The following is a 21,148-nucleotide window of genomic DNA, read 5'->3' on the forward strand; positions in this document are numbered from 1 at the left end:
TGAGAGGTGGTGTGTTATGTTGTAAAAGGGGTGGTGGAGGCCGAGGGTGTTGAATTACTGGAACCTCTTATGGAGGTGGAGTATCTAAGAGGAAATTGGTGAAAGTATCCTCTGGTGATGGGGCGGTAGGTTGTGTCTTAGGTGGTGCAATGTTAAGGTTTTCAGGTGCAGATGGCAATACAGGATAAAAACCAGTAAAAATGGCTGATTGTTCCCTTTTATTCCTTTCACTAACTCCTTCTTTCCCTATTTCTTGTAACTGTTCTTTCTTGGCCTGCTCTGACATTCTCTTACCCTTTTCAACTTTATGCAATTCCTTCTGTTGCCTCCTATGGGCTTCTTTTCTCCATAATTCCACCGAGTCACTTTATGACTGTAGGACTCCCTTTTTCTTCCACAACTGTTCCTCTAATTTTATAATACATTCCATGTCAAAAGTACCATGTTCAGGCCATCTATATCTGTGTTCTAGGTCTTTAGTATAATCCACCCATAAATCACAATAAATAATTGCACCAACACCATGTTTTGCATAAATGAAGTGTCCTGGAGTATCTTTACCACACCCACAAAAGCTGTGGGTTCGTCTTTATACTTTTCAGCAGTACTCACCGAAAAAATAACTGGAAGGCCTCTTGAAGATCTTGAAATGCGCGCAGCTTCTAAGGTGGGACTCGCAGAACCTCGGACTCGTCTCTTCACAGGTTGGGCTCTGGTTCATGGCATTCCGCAATTTTCCTCACCGCCTCGTGTGGATGCCGGGCCGCAGTTGGTCCCCCTCTTTGCCTCGAGGGAGTTAGCGGGAATTCCCCGTGTTGTGCACTTTGAAGTCCGTCAAAGGTCAGGAGGGGACAGTACCTGGTCCAATATTGGGGAAAACGGAACGTTCCTGTTTGGGCGCCAATTAATGTGGTAAATTAATTCAATATTACCTCATCTCAGAATTTTTATACTTAATAATCATAATTTCAGTCAAAGCAAGGAGAGGAGTCCGTAGTGCTCGAGTAAAAAAAAAAGGGTCCAGTAACTCATGTTAAGGGGAGAGCTCCAGCACCAAGCGGGTACAGGAGTGGTCTGCAGCTTTATTCACACATCAGAATATTTATACAGTTTTCAGTCAATAGGCAAAAGAAGAAAAGAGAAGTGACAAGAAAAAGGGAAGTGACCAGCAGTAATTTCCAACAGATGTGTCAAGGTAGGGGCGTGTCTTGTGTCTCGTGAGAGGGCATGTGATGTGTGGAAATGTGTTCTCTTTCAGTTGAAGGCCCTTACTCATTCGGGGGTTTATCTCTGGCTTAGAGTCAAGAACAGGAACCATCTTGTGTAAAACAGGAACTATCTTGCTGGTTCTGGGAATTGGCTGAACCACAAGAGTCAAAAAGTGGAACTATCTTGCTGGTTCTGGGAATTGGCTGAACCACAAGAGTCAAAAAGAGGAACTATCTTGCGTAAAACAGAGACCATCTGCTTGCAGTCAAGGACAGGAACTATTTCTTAAAACCGGAACTGTCTGCAGGTTCTGGGAATTGGCTGAAGCACAGGAAGGGTGGTCAATGAACTAAGATGCCAGGTGCAGGGTGTCTTACAGTTAAGAAAACAGGAACTATCTGCTGCTGGTTCCCAGAACTGGCAGAACCACAGAAATGTGTGGTCAATGAACGGGTGTGCCAGAGGCAGGGTGTCTTGCTTGTGGGCCTGAAGACACAATGGATGTCACACAAATTGGGTGCTTGTCTGAATGAAAAAAATGGCTGTCAGGCAGAAACAGGGAAATGATGGGGCACAATTGTCAATTTTATTTCCACACTGTTCTTAATTGCAAAGTATGCCCCCCAGTGCCAGGCGGAGGATGTGGATCTTGCACGCAAACATTGCACACATGAGCGACACCATTTTTTGCCACTCCCTGGGCCATGTCCCTGCTTCGTCCACTGGGACTTGATAGAGCAGATACTTTTGAACACACATCCCCCCCCCCTACAGCATTACTATGGCCCCTAGTCACCTCTGGGTTCACTGTCAAATGTGTACCCTGCATCAAAAGAGCTAGTTTCTCCTCAATCGCCCCAAATCTGTACAAAAAAGGAGCTAAAAGCCCAGTAATTAGGGTTTCCATATGCTTCCAATATTCCGGATTACCTCCATAGTCCCCTAACATACAAATATCGGCAATATGAGTAGCGAGAACGCCATTTTCAGATCTCAGAGAGGACTTTCCACTTGCCCCTGAGGTTTGAGATTTAAATTTAGCTTTGGGTTTAGCTTTAGACCTCAAGGCTACTCCGCCCCTTGCGCGCTTTGCAGAAGGTTCTCCGGTTCCCCCTCATTTTAAGTGTCCGACCCCAATTTAGAAGCACCTCCCAACGCTATATTATCTCGAGTGGATCTTTTAGATCTAGTGACTCGGTCACCTCTGTCTACCCAAGGCGATATCGGAGGTACTTGTTGGGTAGTCAAGACAACAGGAGAATCTGAAACAAGTCCTTGAGTTAAACCACCAAACCCATCTGGGCGCTTACCCTGGGAGAATGAACTATAGCCAGACTACTCAGGTTTGCCACCTCTACAATTCCCACCTCACGGTTCGGTTCAATAGCAAGGGTGCTAGCTGTACCTACATCAAATGGCTCTATTCTATGGCAAATCATAGATAGAGGGACTGCTACTGGAGATTTGACCATACTAATAGCCCCCAAAGATGATCTTTGTTGCCCAGTAAATGGCCCCAAGAGAGTCTTTTCTCTGTTGAGTATTCCATGCTGCAAAACAGATTCTTCCCTAGTTAAAAATGCGTCCAGCGTACCTACCACACCACCCCCCTACCCTCTGCGCAGTTAATTTGCGTTTAGTGGCCATTGATAAAACAATCATAATCTACAAAGAATAGAGTCAATAAATGCCACTAACCGAGTCCTTGAAGGTCCTTAAAAATGCTCAAAGTCCTGATTAAAGGGGGGTGGCCCAGCCTAGCCTGCTCCTGGCTACAACGGGCACGGACCGGCCCACCCTTGGCCCACGCGCGTCCCGCGCTGTGGGAGCTCTGCAATGGATTTAAGTGCCTCCTGGCGTGCTTAATGGGACGCTGGCGGCATAAGCGGCGTTTCCAGTTCAGCCGCCGAGGTTGCTGGGAATTGTGGTCCCGCCTGGCCATAGATGCCGGGACCGTCGCAGCAAGCCACCCAAACTGACTCCTCTGGCGGTGGGCGGCAAGGATCAGCAACTGCAGGTACGTTACAGCCAAGAAGGAAGGACTCAAAATCACGCTTGGGATCTGGAAATGGACTGTAAAATGGGTGCTTGGGACTGCAAAAATTGTCAACTGTCAAACAGACAGTCAGGCTGCGCGAGGAGGAGAAGCTCTGCAAGAGTTGTGCCTGTGACCATGACTGAGGGACAATGCCTGCGGTCTCCCAGCTGGGAAAGAGTACATCAACAGGGAATCCAAGACAGCCTGCCCTTGGAGCCTGGAGCACCAGTGCCTGTCTACTTGTAAAGACCTGTGTACTCAGTTAGGGAGAGGAGCATGTTGGAGGGGATGAGGTTCAGTGCAGGGATTTTGGCAAGTATATCCCTGTAGCGAGGTCAGAGTAGATTGCTACTGCACCAACTGGGCCACTGCCCTTGTGCAGGGAAAGGTTACCAACCTCTGTCTGCTAGAGGAGGGCCGACTTGAAGTGATATGTTACATTTGCTGCACCAAATAGGTCATCCCTTTGGCTAAAATCCCTTGCACCCTGTATACCAGATAGGGCCGCTGTAAAGATTTCTGTCTTGCTATTGGGATGTAGCCCATTTGCGGTACCAATCGGCAACCCTTTCTGCCAGGTGGGGGCCGTTGTGAGGGTTACTGCTGTGCCTATCAGGCCAAGGAGCATGAGCAGAGACGGAATAGGGCCCTCTATGCCAGGGATGTATATCTGGACAAAACAAGAAGTGTGGCCTGGTTGAGACTGTCGATGGAGGAAGTAAGCCACCATGGTGACCCCGTGACTGAGGACCAGCACCAGAATGTGTGCACCCCACCTATCCTTGAGAAAGAAACCAAGCAACTTAACAACCATCAGATGAACATTGAGAACACAACCATGGCTGCTGCCACAGCCACTGCAGGACTGCATGTGAGGTAGTCAAAGACATCCGACTATAACCCTCCTGGCCCATGTGGGAAGACTTACCAGAGGCAGCTTCAGGGTACCCACAAAGGAGGTATTGATCCTCGGATCCTGCTGGTGTGGATAAGACTGATTTTTGGGCCAGATGGCCCCAGGGGAACTTGCTTGACTGGCAAACTGTGGTGCTGGAATACTTTTTACTTTAATTGAGAGTCAAAGTTATTGTTATTACTGGATTTATAAAGCATGCGGCTACTCGCAGGAGTCAGAGAAAGAGAAGTATTTAAATAGTAAAAAGCCAGGTCTTCAACTGTTTTCTAAATGAGCGTTCATTGACTACTTGGCATAAATCGTCTGGCAAACTATTTAAAGCTTACAGACCCAGATTTAATTTGATTTGATTTATATTTTTGTATAGCGCTTGAATCACCCCCAAGGGGGTATCTCAGCACTTGAAACGCAGCATTAGCAGTGGTGAAGAAGGTTAGAACAGGGCGGTTTTCAGGATTCTCCTGAAGTTTCGGTGGTCCTGGCACTGTCTTAAGGCAAGCGGGAGTTGGTTCCAAATGAATGGGGCTTGGTACAAGAAGGACCTGCCTCCGGTTCTAGCCGTTTTTATCCTGGGGATTTTTAGGAGACATTGGTAGCTGGAGCACAGCGTCCGGGCCGGGGAGTAGTGGTGGAGTCTCTCTGCTAGATAGGGTGGTCCGTTACCCCATATTGCTTTGTGTGTGAGGGAGCAGATCTTAAATTTCACACATTGTCGTATGGGCAGCCAGTGTCGTTGGTGAAGGAGGGGAGAGGAGGCTGATCTGGGGGGGGGGGGGTATTCAGGACCGTGTGAGCAGCAGTGTTCTGTATCATTTGCAGTCGGATTAGAGAAGACTTATTTGCTGCGATCAGAAGGGCGTTGCAATAGTCCAGTTTGCTTAATACCAGGGTTTGTGTTAAGGTCTTTCTGATTGAGTCGGGGAGATAAGGAAAAGTGTTCCTTAGTAGGCCAAGGATGTGGAAGCATGAGCTGACTGTGTGTGTCACATGTTTCTTCATGGTTAGGGACTGTTCGAAGTGCACACCAAGGTTTTTGACTGTAGTTGCTGGGATCGGGGGCTTGCCTAGTTCTGGGGGCCACCAAGAAGGTGACCAAAGAAGAGGGGCATCTCCAAAGAGCAGAACCTTCGTCTTCCCGGCATTCAGTAGGATGAAGTTGCTTTCCATCCAGCGTGATTTTGCCAACATGCCCGAAGAGAAGGTGGATTGGGCGGATTGAGAGGTTTTATTGAAAGCGAAGGTGAGCTGGGTGTCGTCCACGTAGGATATCGGAACGAGCCCGTAGTTTCTCAAGAGGGTTGCCAGAGGGGCTATGTATATGTTGAAAATAAAAGGGCTCAGGCATGAGCCCTGTGGCACCCCCTTGGTAAGTACCTGAGGAGTGGATCGGAAGGGGACTAGGTTGATGGTTTGGGAACGGTTAGAGAGGAAGCTGATTATCCATTTCAGGGCTGTCCCACTGACTCCTGATTCCCTAATTCTTGCGAGCAAAGTCTGGTGATCAACCGTGTCAAAGGCGGCGGAGAGGTCTAATAACACTAAAAGGGTAGGCTGGTTCTGATCTAAGGAGAGTCTGATGGTGTTGGTGATGGCCACTAGGGCTGTTTCAGTGCTATATTTTGGACGAAAACCTGATTGGGTAGGATACAGGTAGTCAGTCCATTCAATGTGGTTGGAGAGATGTTGATTGACGTACTTTTCCAAGACTTTGCTCAAATAAGGGAGGAGGGAGACGGGGCGAAGGTTCGAGAGATTTTCTGTAGGGAGTTTGGGGTTTTTTCAGATGGGGATGATTTGGGCGGCCTTCCATGATGAGGGTAGGTGGCCTTCTTCCAGGGACTGATTTAGTATAGAGCAAATGGCTACTGATAGATGTTCTGTTAGGGTTGACATGATTTTGGCAGGTATATATCAAGTGGGGAGCCTGATTTTATTGTGTTCATGGCGATTTTGGTTTCTTCGTTTGTTAGGGGGGGAAATTTAAAAGAGTATTAGGGTTGGGGATAGGCCTAGTGGGGATGTCAGGAGTGGAGCCTAGGGGGGAGGCAAGTTTAGTGATAACAATATTATTGTATATGTTTTCGATTTTTTGTATAAAGTGATTGCTGATGTTGTCACATAGTATTTGGGAGGGAGTTTCTTCTGATTCACAGGCTTTTGGGTTGGTGAAGGTTTTCAGGATTTGGTACATAGCTTTGGGGGTGTTGTCCGCCTGGCTAAGTTGGAGGACTATGTGTGATTTATGGGCGAACTTAATGTTTTTGTGGTACAGGGTAAGGGCGGCCTTGAATTTCTCTTTGTTGGCTGCGAGGTTGGTGGGGCGCTAATTCTTTACAATATTTTTTCATCCAGTTTTTTCTTTTTTGTAGTTCTATGGAGAACCACGCTGCCTGTAAGGCTTTGGCTTTGGAAGGGCTCGTTTCTATCAGTGCGATCAGGTCAATGGCAGCTAGGATAGATGTATTAAAAAGGGTTAGGCTGTCTTCAGTGTTACTACATGGCAGGCTTTTGGTGATCGCATAGGTGGATGTGAAAGAGGCTGGATTAACTTCATGTCAAAAACAATAGGAGAGAAAGGGTTTCTCCACAGAGTGGAGGGAGGTACTCCTGGTCCCCTGGACCTTAGAATATGTAAACAAAAGAGGGAGGAGTATCACCAGTGAACCGGGTAATGGTTACAATGGAGATGGGGGAAAGGATGAAGGCACAAGGAAAATGTTCCTTGTTTTAAAAGACCCCTCAGTCACCAACCTAGTTGGTGACATGCTTCATCATAGGGGTCGCACCCGGATAGCTGAATGCTGTCCGGGTGTGCTGCGACACCTGAGTTACAGTGGAGCGGGTTGATTTGTTGAGTGTGGTACAAAAAGTGATGTTAAAAATTGGTGCAGTATACCTTTAATAAAACTTTAATCTGAAGGTACTGGACAATATTAAAAACAAAGATAAGATATTGGAGTAGGTTAAATTGGCCAACTATATCTATGTGTGAAGTCCTCGAGGATCCGTGGGGCAGCGGTGAGGTTTACCGGCTTTTAGGCTTCTAGTCGCAACAGACGCGAATCTCCAGCATGTCCCTGTTTATCCTATGAGGCACAGTCGACTCGTTGCACGAGTTTTTCCCATTTGACTCCAGACTCTGGAAGTCTACTTGCCTGGCTGTGAGTTTACAGCTAGTGCCGGAGAGCCTAGGGTTGGGTGCACCTTAGCGCGTGCATACCGCCCAGGCTCCTTTATTTTTAACTTCTCCTTTTTGGTCCTGACGAAAACCTGGAAATCCCTCGAACAGGTTGAAACATGTAGACACTAGCACTTCACACATAGATATAGTTGGTCAATTTAACCTACTCCAATATCTTATCTTTATTTTTAATATTGTCCAGTACCTTCAGATTAAAGTTTTATTGAAGGTATACTGCGCCAATTTTTAACATCACTTTTTGTACCACACTCAACAAATCAACCCTCTTCACTGTAGCTCAGGTGTCGCAGCACACCCGGGCGGCATTCGGCTTTCCGGGTGGGATCCCTATGATGAAGCATGTCACCAACTAGGTTGGTGACTGAGGGGTCTTTTAAAACAATTTTCCTTGTGCCTTCATCCTTTCCCCATCTCCATTATATCGATTAACTGTATGCCATTGTCTGAACTGCGATTGTTTACGTGGGAATGGCCACTGGGATACCCTGGGATCCTCCAGTTCCAGGGTGATGATAGCATGGTCTGACCAGCTGACTGGCTTTGGGGCTTCGCCGGTGAGGAGGGTGGAATTAGTCAAAACTATGTCTAAGGCGTGCCCTGCTAAGTGAGTTGGACCATTGCTAATTTTGGTGAGATTCAACGTGGCAAGGTCTGAGAGGAAGGATACGTCTCTGCCCTGTCAAGGTTCTCACTGTGGATGTTGAAGTCCCCCAAGAGCATGAAGTTGTTAGAAGAGATCACGTGTGAGGCTATGGGTTCCATAAGGAGGAGAGAGAAGTCGGCTAGGGGTCCTGGGGGCCGTAGACCAGAGCCCCTTTCCAGTTGAATTGGGGGGAGAGATCAAGCCTGAATATCATGATCTCTATTTGTCCATTTGAGCGATGTTCCAGAATATAGGATTTTACCCTGTGAATGTGAATAATGACGATCCCTCCTCCGGATTTGGCCTGTCTGTCGAGTCTAAGAATGTTATACCCTTCTGGCAGGGCAATAGTGATAGCTGGGGTGTTAGTGGGTTTGAGCCAGGCTCGGTTATGAATCCCACATCCGGAGTGTCGGTGTCTAGCAGGTCCAACACCTCGATTGTGTATTTTGGCAAGGACCTAACGTTACTCAGGAAGCCTTTCAGGGTGAATTTTCGGAAGCAATTTGGGTCGGGTTTCCGCGTGTTATTCCCTTTGGGGTCTGCATTGGGCGAGGGTTTGGGAGGGCATGATTCTTTCTGTATGGGGGTGTAATTCGTGCTCTGATATCTACAGTGTGGGCATGAAAAAAACCTTCAAGGTCTTGGAGTTGAGGTGGGACCTTAGTGTAGCGATGTTGTGGAGAAAGGTGGCAGCGTTCTCCAATAAGCGTGAGCTCTGACCTGGAATACAAGAATTTGGGGTGTGCAGTAAGGTCTGGGCTTAATTGAGCAGTGTCTTTGGCGGCTGTGGCGGTCTGGCGTGGACGGGCGCAGACGGGCTTGCCTTTGGCACGCCATTGGTGCTTGTAAATCCAAAGTGAAATTATGATGAAAGTATAGAAGCGCTGTCTTTTTGGGGTTGTATTTGAGTTGGCTAAAACCCATCCACTGAAAGACTCCAGAGATGCAGGGTTTAATGTCCTCATGATCCAATGTTTAATCATTCTTGAATTTTAGGAGTAACTGAGTGTCAACAGCATAGCACACTATTTTCTTCCCCAAACGACTTGACCAAAGAAGCGAGAGGAGTCAAGTAGATGTTAAACATCATAGTACTAAGGGCCGAGCCCTGGGGCACTCCCAGGAAGACAATACTCTTACTAGAGGAGACTGGAGACAACAAGAGCTCTTGGCATCTGTAAACCAATTTAGCGCTGTGCCCCCTATGCCAACAACACAAAAGTGGGCCAGCAACCTGAAGTGTGGAATTGTATCAAAAGCGGCTTAGAGGTCCAACAAAACTAGGACTGCTTTGCCATCCCCAACTAAGGTATATTTGATCTTCTCAGATACCTTATGAAGGGCAGTTTCATGGCTAGATTTATGTCTGAACCCTGTCTGGCTGGGGTGACAGAGCCTATTGGACTTTAAATAGCTAGAATGCTGATGAGTCAGAAACTTCTCTGCAATTTAAGATGAAGCAGGTAACAAGGAAATTGGCCTGTGGTTCCTTAAGATATTGGGATCAGCATTGGGTCTTTTCAGGAGCGCCATGTTCTTGGCCTGCTTCCTGGTAGAGGGAATCATTCCAGATGGCAAAGATCTCTGAAGAAGGGAGTTTAGCACATGATTTATGACATCTACTCCCTTCGCTAGAACAGATGGGGGGCAAGGGACGGCGGGGGATACCAATCTCAAATAAAGTATGGTGAGTCTTGACTTGTCTAATAAAATTGGGTTGAAAGAGAACAGAGCACAGTTAATGTTAGCAGGAAGAGGAGGGCAAAAATCATGGAGATTAATTGCAGCAAGACCTTTTCGAAATTCTGCAATTTTTTTATTTATTTTTTAAAAGAGGCCAGTTGCTAACACCAAGTGGTCAATGGATCTACACTGTGGTGGCATACAGTGGGATCCAGAAATGTTTTGACAATCTTGAAAATTTCTTTTGGCTTGTTATCTGACTTTTCAATCTTATCCTCATAAAGTTTTTTTTAGTAGGATTGATTAAATTAGTGAGGTGCTGACTTGTATTTCAATGTATTCTCTAGCCGATAGTGGCTTCGCCAGACTCTTCAGCTTTCTTACAGATTTTCTTGGTCTGCCTGAGATGTTCATTGAAACAGGTGCAGGAGGGATTCATCCTTCCAATTGTGTTGCAGGGATTCTGCTCATACACAGAACTGTGCACAGAGACCCAGGACATCAGTGAATTGTGGTGGATCAAAAAACTCACCTCATTACCTAGAACCCCTAACCGACTAGCATCAGTGTCACATTCGCTCTTCATCCTATAGCAAAGGTACCAATGATTAAACAACCCAGAACATGCGACTTAGGTTACTCTCGGGAATGGTGGGACTCAAGATCACTCTTTCGTTATATTCTCATACCAGTCCACCACATGGGTAAAGAAAGAGAAACGATAAAGGTAAAAATATTTATTTTAGGACCGTGCTCTAAGATGCAGTATTTTTGCGAGCATAAGTAGACATATTATTAAAAATAATACGATCAGCATTGTTACAATTCCATTAAACACAAAAGGAGAAATCATATTATAATGATGGTGGGAACAGGTTATATAGCACCTAGTATGCCACCCTCCCTAGCTAGAAACTATGTTTTATAAAATATAGAAGGTCTCTTAAGCTTAAATAGGGGACCCCATACCTCCAAGATTAGCAGAAGTGAATTACATCAGGATCTGCAAATAGCTCTCTGTCTCTCTGGAAACGGACTTCCTTCAGAGTGTCTAAATCATGCATGCAGTGTGATATTAAAGATGCCAGGATTTCAGTTAGCTGCAGCTGCGTGCATGTTATGTCTACTGCATGAGTCGATCAGCCCGAACATTGTATTGATAACCTTGGAAGCTTCAGCACTCACTGTGCAGACTAAGGCCAAACTGTAAGTCTAGGGATGTTGAAAACAAGCAATTCTCATATGAAGCAATTCACGCAGCCTAACTTACAACAACAGTTACATATAGTGTTGTGTGCAAAAGCAGCAAAAACGTAAAATGGTGTTTAAACTTGCAATAAGCTTATGCTAACATAGCAATGTGCGTAAGTAAGGCCCAGCCCTCACTACACCCTCCCTTGATTGGAACACGCACAGAACGGGGGCAATTTGAAACGCAGAGTTCAAGTTCGAGTGAGACAGAACCAAGTTCAAATTTTGCCCAACAGGAAAATTTGGAGTAATATTCGGAATCAGCAATAAAAAAAATTCTGTCTACACGATGCAGGGGCTGTATAGTGTTCAAGGTGCAGATTGTGAATCGAGCAAAAAAAAATGGATTAAAAAATCATGAGTCACAAATGCATTTGAAGTTGAAACCACTTCGATCTAAAAGAGTATAAGCACAGTACGTTTCAAGTGCTTCCAAGAGAAAGTCATTGTTCTCATCCAAAAAAATTTCAGCCATCCAATTCAATAAAGGGAAAGAACATACATGTTCTTCAACAGGCGGAGCCTATAGCACCATCAGAGGACAACTCGGGTGTTCTTCGAGATAACTGCATGCCAGAAAATCATGGGCTGCAGACCATATGTTCCAATTACCTAGGACTCCATGTGCAGCTGTGCAGGCCTTTATTCTAATACCAGAACAGTCTAACTCATGAGCAACTAAGGGAATCATTAGTAGATCATAATCCGGGTTAGGAGACAACGTGTTGCAGAGACACAAATCCAGAGCCCATTCAAAACCGCAATCCAGGCAATAGAAGACAGGCTGCACGCATGTAAAATACGAGAACCGGAAAGATAATCCATACGCCACACTTAATGTAGCCAGCGGGAGCGCGCCATAGTAATCAAGCATCCGGTTACGAAGCTGGAGCAGCCGGGGCATGTTGTCGTGGGGCACAGATTGTGCAGCCATTTTTGAGCAAGCAAATCAACAGCAGTATACCAGTAGCCAAGGCGAGAATTAATGGTAATCTGCTGAAGAGGCTGGAAAAAATAGAATGAAAAAATGCCGGTATCACACCAAATATAGTTTGGAATGAAGTCACGAGGCCAGAACTTACAATTTTTAAAAAGTGCACTAAGCCTGTGGTCTATGATGCATTAAAGATAGTGTGAATCAAAGCCCCAAAATGCAGGGGGAGATCAGTATTCAAAAGGGCATGTACCTCAGTGCAAGTGTTTTCCACGTGAAGGACGAATGTTTCACACAAAGAGGTACGGGCGACTTCTTTTTGCGACAAAAGAGCCCTTATTCGACTCATCTTGTTGAACTCTGCTTTCAAAGTCGGAATGAAAGGCCAGATGGATACATCGAGCTTCCCATGTGGAGGAGGAAACAGCACATTTTTGCAGCAGACTACACGTTGTGAAACAGTCACAATGTATGGTATTCTTGCCAGCATACCACAGCAGTTTCATTATTTAAAAGCAAATAACTATCGTTTGTTAGCAACGTGAAAATCAGGGTGATTGCTGGGACAGGATTTCCTTTTAAAATGCATGCTAAATTGTGGGTGTCTGAATTACAAGAGCCGTGCAATTGGATATTCCTGCAAACTAATGAGTGAGCAGGTGTGGAAGTGCAATCTTCACCTTTCAAATAAACTTCTTTACCCTCACTCAGGCACCTAGAGGTAAATGGCAGAGACCAAGATTCATGGAGATAAGCGCTACCCAAAGGTCCATATCTGCCTATTCATACATGAATCAAATTTAAATAGCAGAAAAGGCAATGATATTAAACCATGAATGAGCCATACAGCTGAATTAGATTCAGCAACATAAAAAGGCAACAGTTCTAACTTTTCAATATGCAATAGTGAATATGCTGCATCCTTCATCCACATGAATTGTTGCTTTAAAGTCAAATTAAATGGTAAAAATAAAGAAGAAGAATTCATGTAGTCCCAAGGCACTTTACCAGCCTTCAACGTTTGTAATGTCCAAGCAAATTGCATAATGGAACGTAACTGATTTTGACCATGATATAAAACAGACACTTCATCCTGGACGATATCCACAACAGAAGAAACAATATCGTCTAATGTTTAAATTCGGGAAGAAAGGGTGTTAATGCTGTTATTAACAAGTGCAAGCACTTTTTCTAAATTTGCTTGGTCTATTTCACGCAATCTAGGAGTCGCTTCAATTTGAGAAAGTTTCCAAACTTCATTGTAAACAGCATATACCCATCGTTTCGCTCTGCCTCCCACAGGGCCCTTAACAAAGTCATTCAGATCAACATCTTCAGTTAATTTGGATAGTAGCAGTTTGACTGACGCTAGGGTGGATGTTTGAGCCAGTTTTGACATTACTTGCCTAACGAATAGGTAGTAACAGAATGATCGCTTTGAACACGAGGATGTACTCACACCTGTGTATAGCCAAGGGTCAGACCCAGAAAATTATGTTGCCATAAATCAGAGCTTTTTTGCCATAATATCCAACCTCTGGAATTGAAACTGGAAATGGTAAAAGATGAATTCAGCAACAGAGACTGTAATTTACTAAGGGACACATCTGTATGATTGTACCATGTTGGGTATTCTCCTAAATCAGGAAGAGAGGGAGCATTTAATATTTTAGAGGTAGCCAATCCAAAGCAGGTTGTCTCTGAAATTGTTGAATTCAAAAACAACATATGGTTCGGGTTGAGACATGCACAATGCAAAGCCTCAGTGCCTTTTACCTGCCAGTCTTTAGAACCCCAAACAGATTTAAGATCGATAGTATCTTTCCACAGTTCATAGCCCCCAACTGCCAATTGGTCAAGAAAGGACTTAGAATATAATAATTTAGTGTGGGTAAGTCTAACTTTGGAAGAGGACTCGCCAGTCATCTTAAAATAAAATGCGTCAGGATTTGATTGATTAAAATCAGTAAAATATGTAAATTTTTTCAAAAGAGTTTTTGAGCTGTCCTCAAAGGGAGCTGGACAATATTCCCATTGTGTATAATTAACCACATTCCTAAATGTGTTTGCTTTGTGCAGAAAATTGTTGCCATAATGTTGGTAACAAAATAAATCAGCATAATTTGCTATGTCCAAATACAAATCTTCAGCATCATAGGCAGCATAATATTTCAAATCAGAAAACAGAGCCTCTATGGCCTGGACATCCCAATCATCACAGTGTATATTTTGTTTGACCACATCCCCCATTGAAACACGTAGTACATTGGGAACATTGATAACCTCTGTGGGACCATGGATTTTAAATCTGACAACATGCCATCTAAAATGGGCCAAGCAGTGATATTATCAAAAGTCTGGTCCCTCTTCATGATGTGAGATGAGGAGTGGGGTGCCAAAGTTCCATCAATTAACTGAATTGAAGTTCTTTCTTTAACATAGTGTCCATTCACAACACAGAGAAAATACACCACAAATCCAATCTACATGAACAGAACAATTGTAAAAAGCAATAGCCAAATGTAAGTCCAAAGGGGTATCAAAAAGTGTTTCTTAAACCAAGCAGCAAAAATCGAAATTTTTGATGGGGACTTTGATGCAACTGAGTCAGTGTCAAATGAAAAGCATGACTGGTTAACTGCAGATGTTTGCAAATCAGGCATCAACAAGTGTGTAGGGTAGGTAAACTCTGTCTCATTAAGGGGATCACCAGCCGGTGTATTCAATAAAGGATCAGTATCTATAGGCATCTCGATGGCCATGTCAGGCCTGGTGGAACTCGCGGGAGCCAAAAAAGAATGTCTCAGCATCGCTGAACAAGAGACCGCTGGAGTCATACTAAGAAGAATCGGCCACTCGCTGTAATTTGACATGGTCAATGGAGATGTACCTGTTTTCCTTTCGATCAGGAAGTGGTGGTAAAATGACTGTTCTTGTACCCTGCACGCCAAGCACAGGAACTGGTGCACGATATGAGGGGCCGAACTCCTTCTTTTTCTCCACCTTCTCTCGTACCATATCACCAACTCGGGGTAGTCAGCGAACTACCAGAATCTGAAGAGCAACATCAGATTTGGAGGGCAAATGTTCCGTTGTACTGTCTCTGGTCTTTTGTAGGTCCTGTAACACAGTACAATGTTCATCTTCTACGTCAAAGGATGCGGCAGACGCCGCCATGTCTTGACCCTCAAGGTCCGGAAAAAACATTTTGATGCCAAAGAGCATTTCGTATGGGGTCTGCCCACTTAGAGACCTTCTTGGGAGATTATTAAGTGCACGCTATGGAGATGGGATAGCCAGTTCCGGCCTGTACCTAAAACCTTAGCTTTCAAGGATTGCTTTAAGTCACGGTTCATTCGCTCCACAACCGCATTGCCCTCAGACCTGTATGGAGACAAAAATTTGACTTGGACCCCCAATGAACTTATGGCATCCTTGTAACCTTAGAGGCGAACGCTGGACCCTGGTCCGAATGAAACGTACCACATGCAAACTTTCCACGAAGACACGCAAATCCCTGATGACAGTGCGGGCATCAGTACTCCTTTGTGGCCACACCCAAACAAAGAGTGTGCATGAATCAGCTGCAACTAAGATGCACTTATACACAGTATCAGAGGAGAAAGGAACGCAGTGATCTAAATAAACACACCCAAGCGGTTTATTAGATATGTACAACTGTGTCTGGGGCGGGCGCGCAGCAGTTGAAGGTTTAAACTGCTGGCATGTGTTAAATGAAGGACATAATCACGCGTCTGTTTGTACAATCCACTCCACTAGTAACGCTGTTGTAAGAGAGATACAGTAGACGACATGCCGGTGTGAGCGGAGGCCATACCCTTGCGAGCTGCTGTTATCAAGGCTTGCCTGCGGTCTACGTTGGGAATCAACCTGTCACCAACGTCCTTAATTCTCACATAGGGAACTTTATATGGGCTTAAAAGATAAAAGTATTTAGAAGGGAAACCTCTAGGGTAATTACCTCCCTTCTCTGTTGCGGCAATAGCTGCCAAGATGTCATCATCAATCTTTCTTTTGGAACGTGTAACTGCTGATACTAAGTATGTTGCAACTGCGGCCTTCGCTGCTTCATCAGCAAGACAGTTACCAACAGTGTGTACCCCCACGCTTTGGAGACCAAGAGTATCAATTACAAACACAAGTGGGAGCTTTTCTTTAACCTCAGCCACTCAGACCCATAGCATTCTGTGTTTAATCGTTCTACCTTTGGAATCGCGATAGTCATTCTGAGTCCAAAAGAGTTGCTTGTCATTGTAAGACTGAACACACTAGTAAGAGTCACTCACAATAAGAGTAGTCACACAAGGGTCTGCGTACTCCAGTGCAAGCACCAGAGCATGTAGCTCTGCCAATTTGGCGGTACAGTCCCCTAATGTCTGTCTTGCAAGAAATCGGACTTGAACTCTCCATTCACCATAGTACCAACAACTATTGCGCAGGCCGCAGAATAAGCATGTTTTGAATCCGTCGCCAGCTGCGCCGATCCGTCAGTGTATATGATATAATGGAAGTCCTCCAGCGGGCGCATGGTCAGAGGAGCAGGGTGAACAAATTCATACTCCAAGTACTCTTGAGTTTGCAAAGAGGAGTCAAAGATGAACGTGACATCCGGAGACGTCAAGGAAGTTGTTGCGTACTCAGGTTCCTCAGGATCAGGGTGATGCTCAAGGGGGTCCACCTCCTGACATCCTCGCACTCTGACTAATAACATTAACCATAGAGTATAGAGGCAATCAAGTGAGGGAAGGTAGGGAAGGGTCAGCGGTGGAAAAGGATTACCTGCAACAAAAAAGCATAACATTAATACTGTACAGTAATCCTAACTACTCTCAGTATGGTCTCGCTAGGTTCCAACTAATACCTGGTAGTGTTCTCCCCCAGAGGGTAGTTCCTAAAATGCTCCAATAAGATGCCTCTCTCATGGATGATGAAACCACACCTCCAAGAAAACACAAGAACCATTCATCAATTCCAGACCTCAATATACTGCGGACATGAGCGTAAGGATGCCTCGTACACTCATACTTACATCCACTTCCCTAGTATACTCAGAACAAAAATAGAACACAAAAAGAGTCTTGAAGAGAGAACAAAGTTCAAAATCCTAAATACCTAGTGCACAGAATCTTTTCTCAAAGTTGTATCACAATGCTTAGGGTCTCCTTCCAAAGAGTGATGTCTCTAATAATCCAGAACCACAAGTTCCAATGAAATGGCCATTCCACGTATAAGATAAGAAAGCAACAATGTACTAAACAATGAAAAAACACTACCCCATCCGTAGTCAGTGCTTCCTCAGTTTTCCAGGCAAGACGAAGTCCAGGAAGGTGAGCTGATCGCAGTCTCGAGGGGAGGGGGGTTAGAAAGAAAAGGAGAATGGGTGTGGGATCTAGGAACAGCCCACCGCAGCTGCGGGTGGGCAAAACAAAAGAAAGCTCACGCTGAGCCGAGCGGAGCCTCAGGGATTGCCCTCCGCGAGCGGGTGAAGAAATTTGAACACGTTGTGTATTCACCGAATGTGAGACGCGGGGAAACTCGATGGTTCAGGGGGGGCGCTAGAGGGCGCACTGCGGAATGGCCGCACTGTCGTGAGGCTCCCGCTGCCCGGAGCTATTATCCGCCTAGGTATCCTGATTACCATCGCTGCGCCCTGAACTGACCCCACGGTTCGGTTGGGATATCGGCTGTCCACCCACGGTCCAACTCCTGAGCCATTCGAAGGTTGCTGGCCGAAGTTACGAGGGTCCCAAGTTTCTCCGACTCGCGCTCTGGAAGTCTGATGCCCTCTTGCCCGGCGTCACTGTTCATGCCAGTCCGGGGCTCTGCACGTGGGGTGTAGGCCTAGCTCCGCCCTTCTCCGCCAGGCCCGGTCGCTGGCCGGGCGAGACGCTTGGCTCTCCCTTGTTGTCGGACTTATCTCTCGGCTCTCCCATCTGCCTGTCCAGATACCATCGCCCTCGGAGGTGCAACGGATTTAATACTTGGATTCTGAGGGTTTGCCCCCTTGGGCTGGGAACGACGACGGCCTTTACTCATCGGTGGGAGTGGCGGGGCGTGCTGGCCTGCTCGTGCCCCCACGATTCGAGCTGCTTTCTGCTTGGCCGTGTCCCTTGTCCGACCTGTATCCTGACTCCCATTTGCCTCGGTCCCCTACTGTACCACCGTTATGGGGAAGCCGGACACTAAACAGTCCAAACTGTCCTTTGACTCTGGAGGGGCCAGGCGTGGGGCGCGTTCGCTCCAGGAAGCTGGGACTTCGCGGTCCCCCCCCCGAATGTCGCTGAGAGTGTCCCGCACCCACCTCCACCGGACTTCGCCCAAATGATGCAGGAGATGAGGCAGGGGTTCGCCACTATAGTGGACAAAGTGGACAAGATATCGTCGCGCATGGATGCGGTCGTTCAGAAATTGGACGTGCATGAGGAGCGCTTGACGGCGGCAGAACAGCGCATTTCGGACCATGATGACACGGCGGCCACCCATACCACCCAACTGGCGAGAATGGACAATATCTTACGTGTCATTGCCGCCAAGAACGAGGAGTTGGAGGCGAGGAGTAGGCGCAACAACGTGCGCATTGTAGGTGTACCGGAGTCCACGAATGTGGGCAAAATGGAGACTTATGTGGAGAGGCTACTGGTGGGCGCCATTGGGACGGAAGTTTTCTCGTCCCAGTTCATCGTCGAGAGAGCGCATCGGACGTTGGGACCTCGTCCGGCCTCTGGGGCTGCACCGCGCCCATCATCGCGCGCCTCTTGAATTATCGTGATCGAGACGCTGCTCTTCAGGCTGCCCGCACTAACAGGGCTCTCTCCTTCGAAGGGGTGTCTTTCACCATGTACCCCGACTTCACACCGATGGTGCAGGACCAGCGTCGGAAGTTCTTGGGGGTGAAAAGGAAGCTTCGGGACCTTCAAGTGGACTACGCCTTGCTTTATCCGGCTAAACTTAGAGTGACGCATCAGGCTAAACAACATTTTTTCACCAACCCACAGCATGCTGAGGACTTTGCGAAGCGCCTCCAGCGCGAGCGCGCTGCTGCGGATCGTGGTGACGATCGAGATCCGGAGGGTGAACATTCGGCTGCTGAGGAGGAGGTCGCCTGATTCTGGTGACTTTGGACTTTGTCTATCTTCTTCCCGGTTTTTGTAGTATTGTGGACATGTAACTTTTGTATTGAGACCTGCTGGCTTCCTTCTCAGTATTTGCGGTCTAGCTATTGTCCGTTTTTGTTTTTTTTGTTGATGCGTGGGTTGTGTCTGTATTGTGATGAGTGAGTGCGTTTTGCTGTTTTTGTGGGGTTGGGATGGCACCGCAGGATGGTGTTATGGGATGTCGCGCTCTGGGCACCCACCCCCCCGCGCTGCGCCTGGGGCCGCCTGATACTCGTTGGCGCGGACACTGACGTGGCGTGAGGGAGTGGCGTCGTGCACCTCTGGAAGGTTCCCCGGAGGGTGTGCCCCATGTTTACCTTTTGTTTGGATTCTAGTCCTATGTTGGTTGACTGGATGTGTGTTGGGGGTTGGGGGGGGGGTGTACGTGGCCTGATAGTTGGGGTGGTGTCAGGTGGGTGGATGGGGGGGGTTGAAGCTGTCCATGTCTGTTTGCCTGGGACTTTTGGTTCGCTTTGGTAGCTGCTACTGTTGTTTGAGTGCACGGAACTGCCGTGGCGCCCGCTATCCGGGCTGTTCCACTTTCCTATTTTACGGGACGGGTTCTGGGATCCGTGCTCCCGTCCATTTTGGGCCCGAGTGCGCCGGCCGCCATTTTAGGCTGCCACGTGCCGGGGCGCACTCTGCGAGCGTAGCACGTGTGCGAGATGTGGGCCGTGTGGAATGGCTTGGCGGCGCGTGGCGCGTAGTCTGTCCTGAGTCTTTGCTGCGTGGATGGGTCGATTGGGGGGGAGTTGTTGTGTTCTTGTTTGGTTGTTTTGGAGATGACTGGGAAATGTATGGAGTGTATGTGGAGGTCTGCCCGTGCCCTGGGGCGTGGACCTATCGTTGGCTGTTGCTGGTAGTTGGATGCCCTGTATTTGGTTATAGGGTCCTGAGGGGCCCTTACTTTATGTGATGTCGACTGCTGTTGTAGATCAGATCTCGATTTTGTCCTGGAATGTACGGGGCCTTAATGATGCCAGGAAGTGTCGCAGTGTGATACAGTATTTGGACAGGCATGCTATTCATGTTGCTTTTCCCTAGGAGACGCATCTGCGCCCCGCTCCCTCCCCCACTTTCGGCGGAAGGTGGGCTGCGGCCAGGGGGTTTGCTTCATACTCTTCTTATGCTCGTGGGGTTGTCACCCTTGTTAAGAGGTCGCTTGCATTTCAGGAACTTGGCTCTATGGGGGACCCTGAGGGGCGCTATGTGCTGCTGTGGGGACGGCTTGGGCAGAACACTATACTGTTTGTTAATTGCTATGCTCCCAATGTTGATACGCCAATCTTTTTTGTCACTCTGTGGGGTCATGTTCTTGCTGTGGATGCTACTCACATTGTGTGGGGGGGTGATTTTAATTTTGCCTTTCAGGCCCAGTTGGACAGATCGGAGGGTAGCCCTCAGTACAATGTACAGGCTAGGGATGTGCTGCGGGGGATAGTGGAGGAGGCTGGGATGGTTGACAGCTGGAGGTACACCCACCCTGCCACTAGGGAGGGCACTCATTACACCACACATGCTCGTTCATGGGCAAGACTGGACTATGTATTTCTCTCTAGAGGGTTGATGGCTGGCCTAAGGGGGGCCACACATTTGGCTCGGACGTATTCAGATCACTGTCCGGTGAAGGTTGATTTGTCCGTCCCCGGGTTACACAGGCCGCGCCCGCCTTGGCGTTTGTTTCCGACTGCTTTGCTTGACCCGGTGTTCAAGGAGGAACTCGGTGCGGAGGTGGAGGCGTTCTTCCCTAGAAATAAGGGCTCTGTGGAGAGCATTGAGGTCATTTGGGAGGCATTCAAGGTTACGATCCGGGGTGTCACTATTTCTAAAAGTTGTGGAGTACTCCGTCTGATTGTTCGGACCCTCGAGAGGTTGGAGGCTGACTTGCGAGACTTGGAGCGCAGGATGCAGGTGACTTCGGACCCCGCTCTTTTGGCACAGTTCCGCACTAAGCTCTCCGAGTATGAGGAGGAGGCTGCTCGAGAGGCTAAGCACAGGGGGAAATACTGGACGGCGAGGCGATACTGCGAAGGGGAGCGGCCCGGTAAGGTCCTCGCTGCCCTTACTAGACATCCTAGGCATGGGTCGGACGTG

General features: G+C 47.2%; 1 protein-coding gene across 1 annotated transcript in view; it reads left to right on the plus strand.

The window, feature by feature from the left end:
* Window positions 1-21,148, plus strand: part of LOC147722977 (band 4.1-like protein 4B) — a 747,062-nt gene that overhangs the window by 75,850 nt on the left and 650,064 nt on the right. The window lies entirely within an intron of this gene.

The sequence above is a fragment of the Lissotriton vulgaris genome, chromosome 4_1 (assembly GCF_964263255.1).
Source record: "Lissotriton vulgaris chromosome 4_1, aLisVul1.2, whole genome shotgun sequence".
Taxonomy (NCBI): domain Eukaryota; kingdom Metazoa; phylum Chordata; class Amphibia; order Caudata; family Salamandridae; genus Lissotriton; species Lissotriton vulgaris.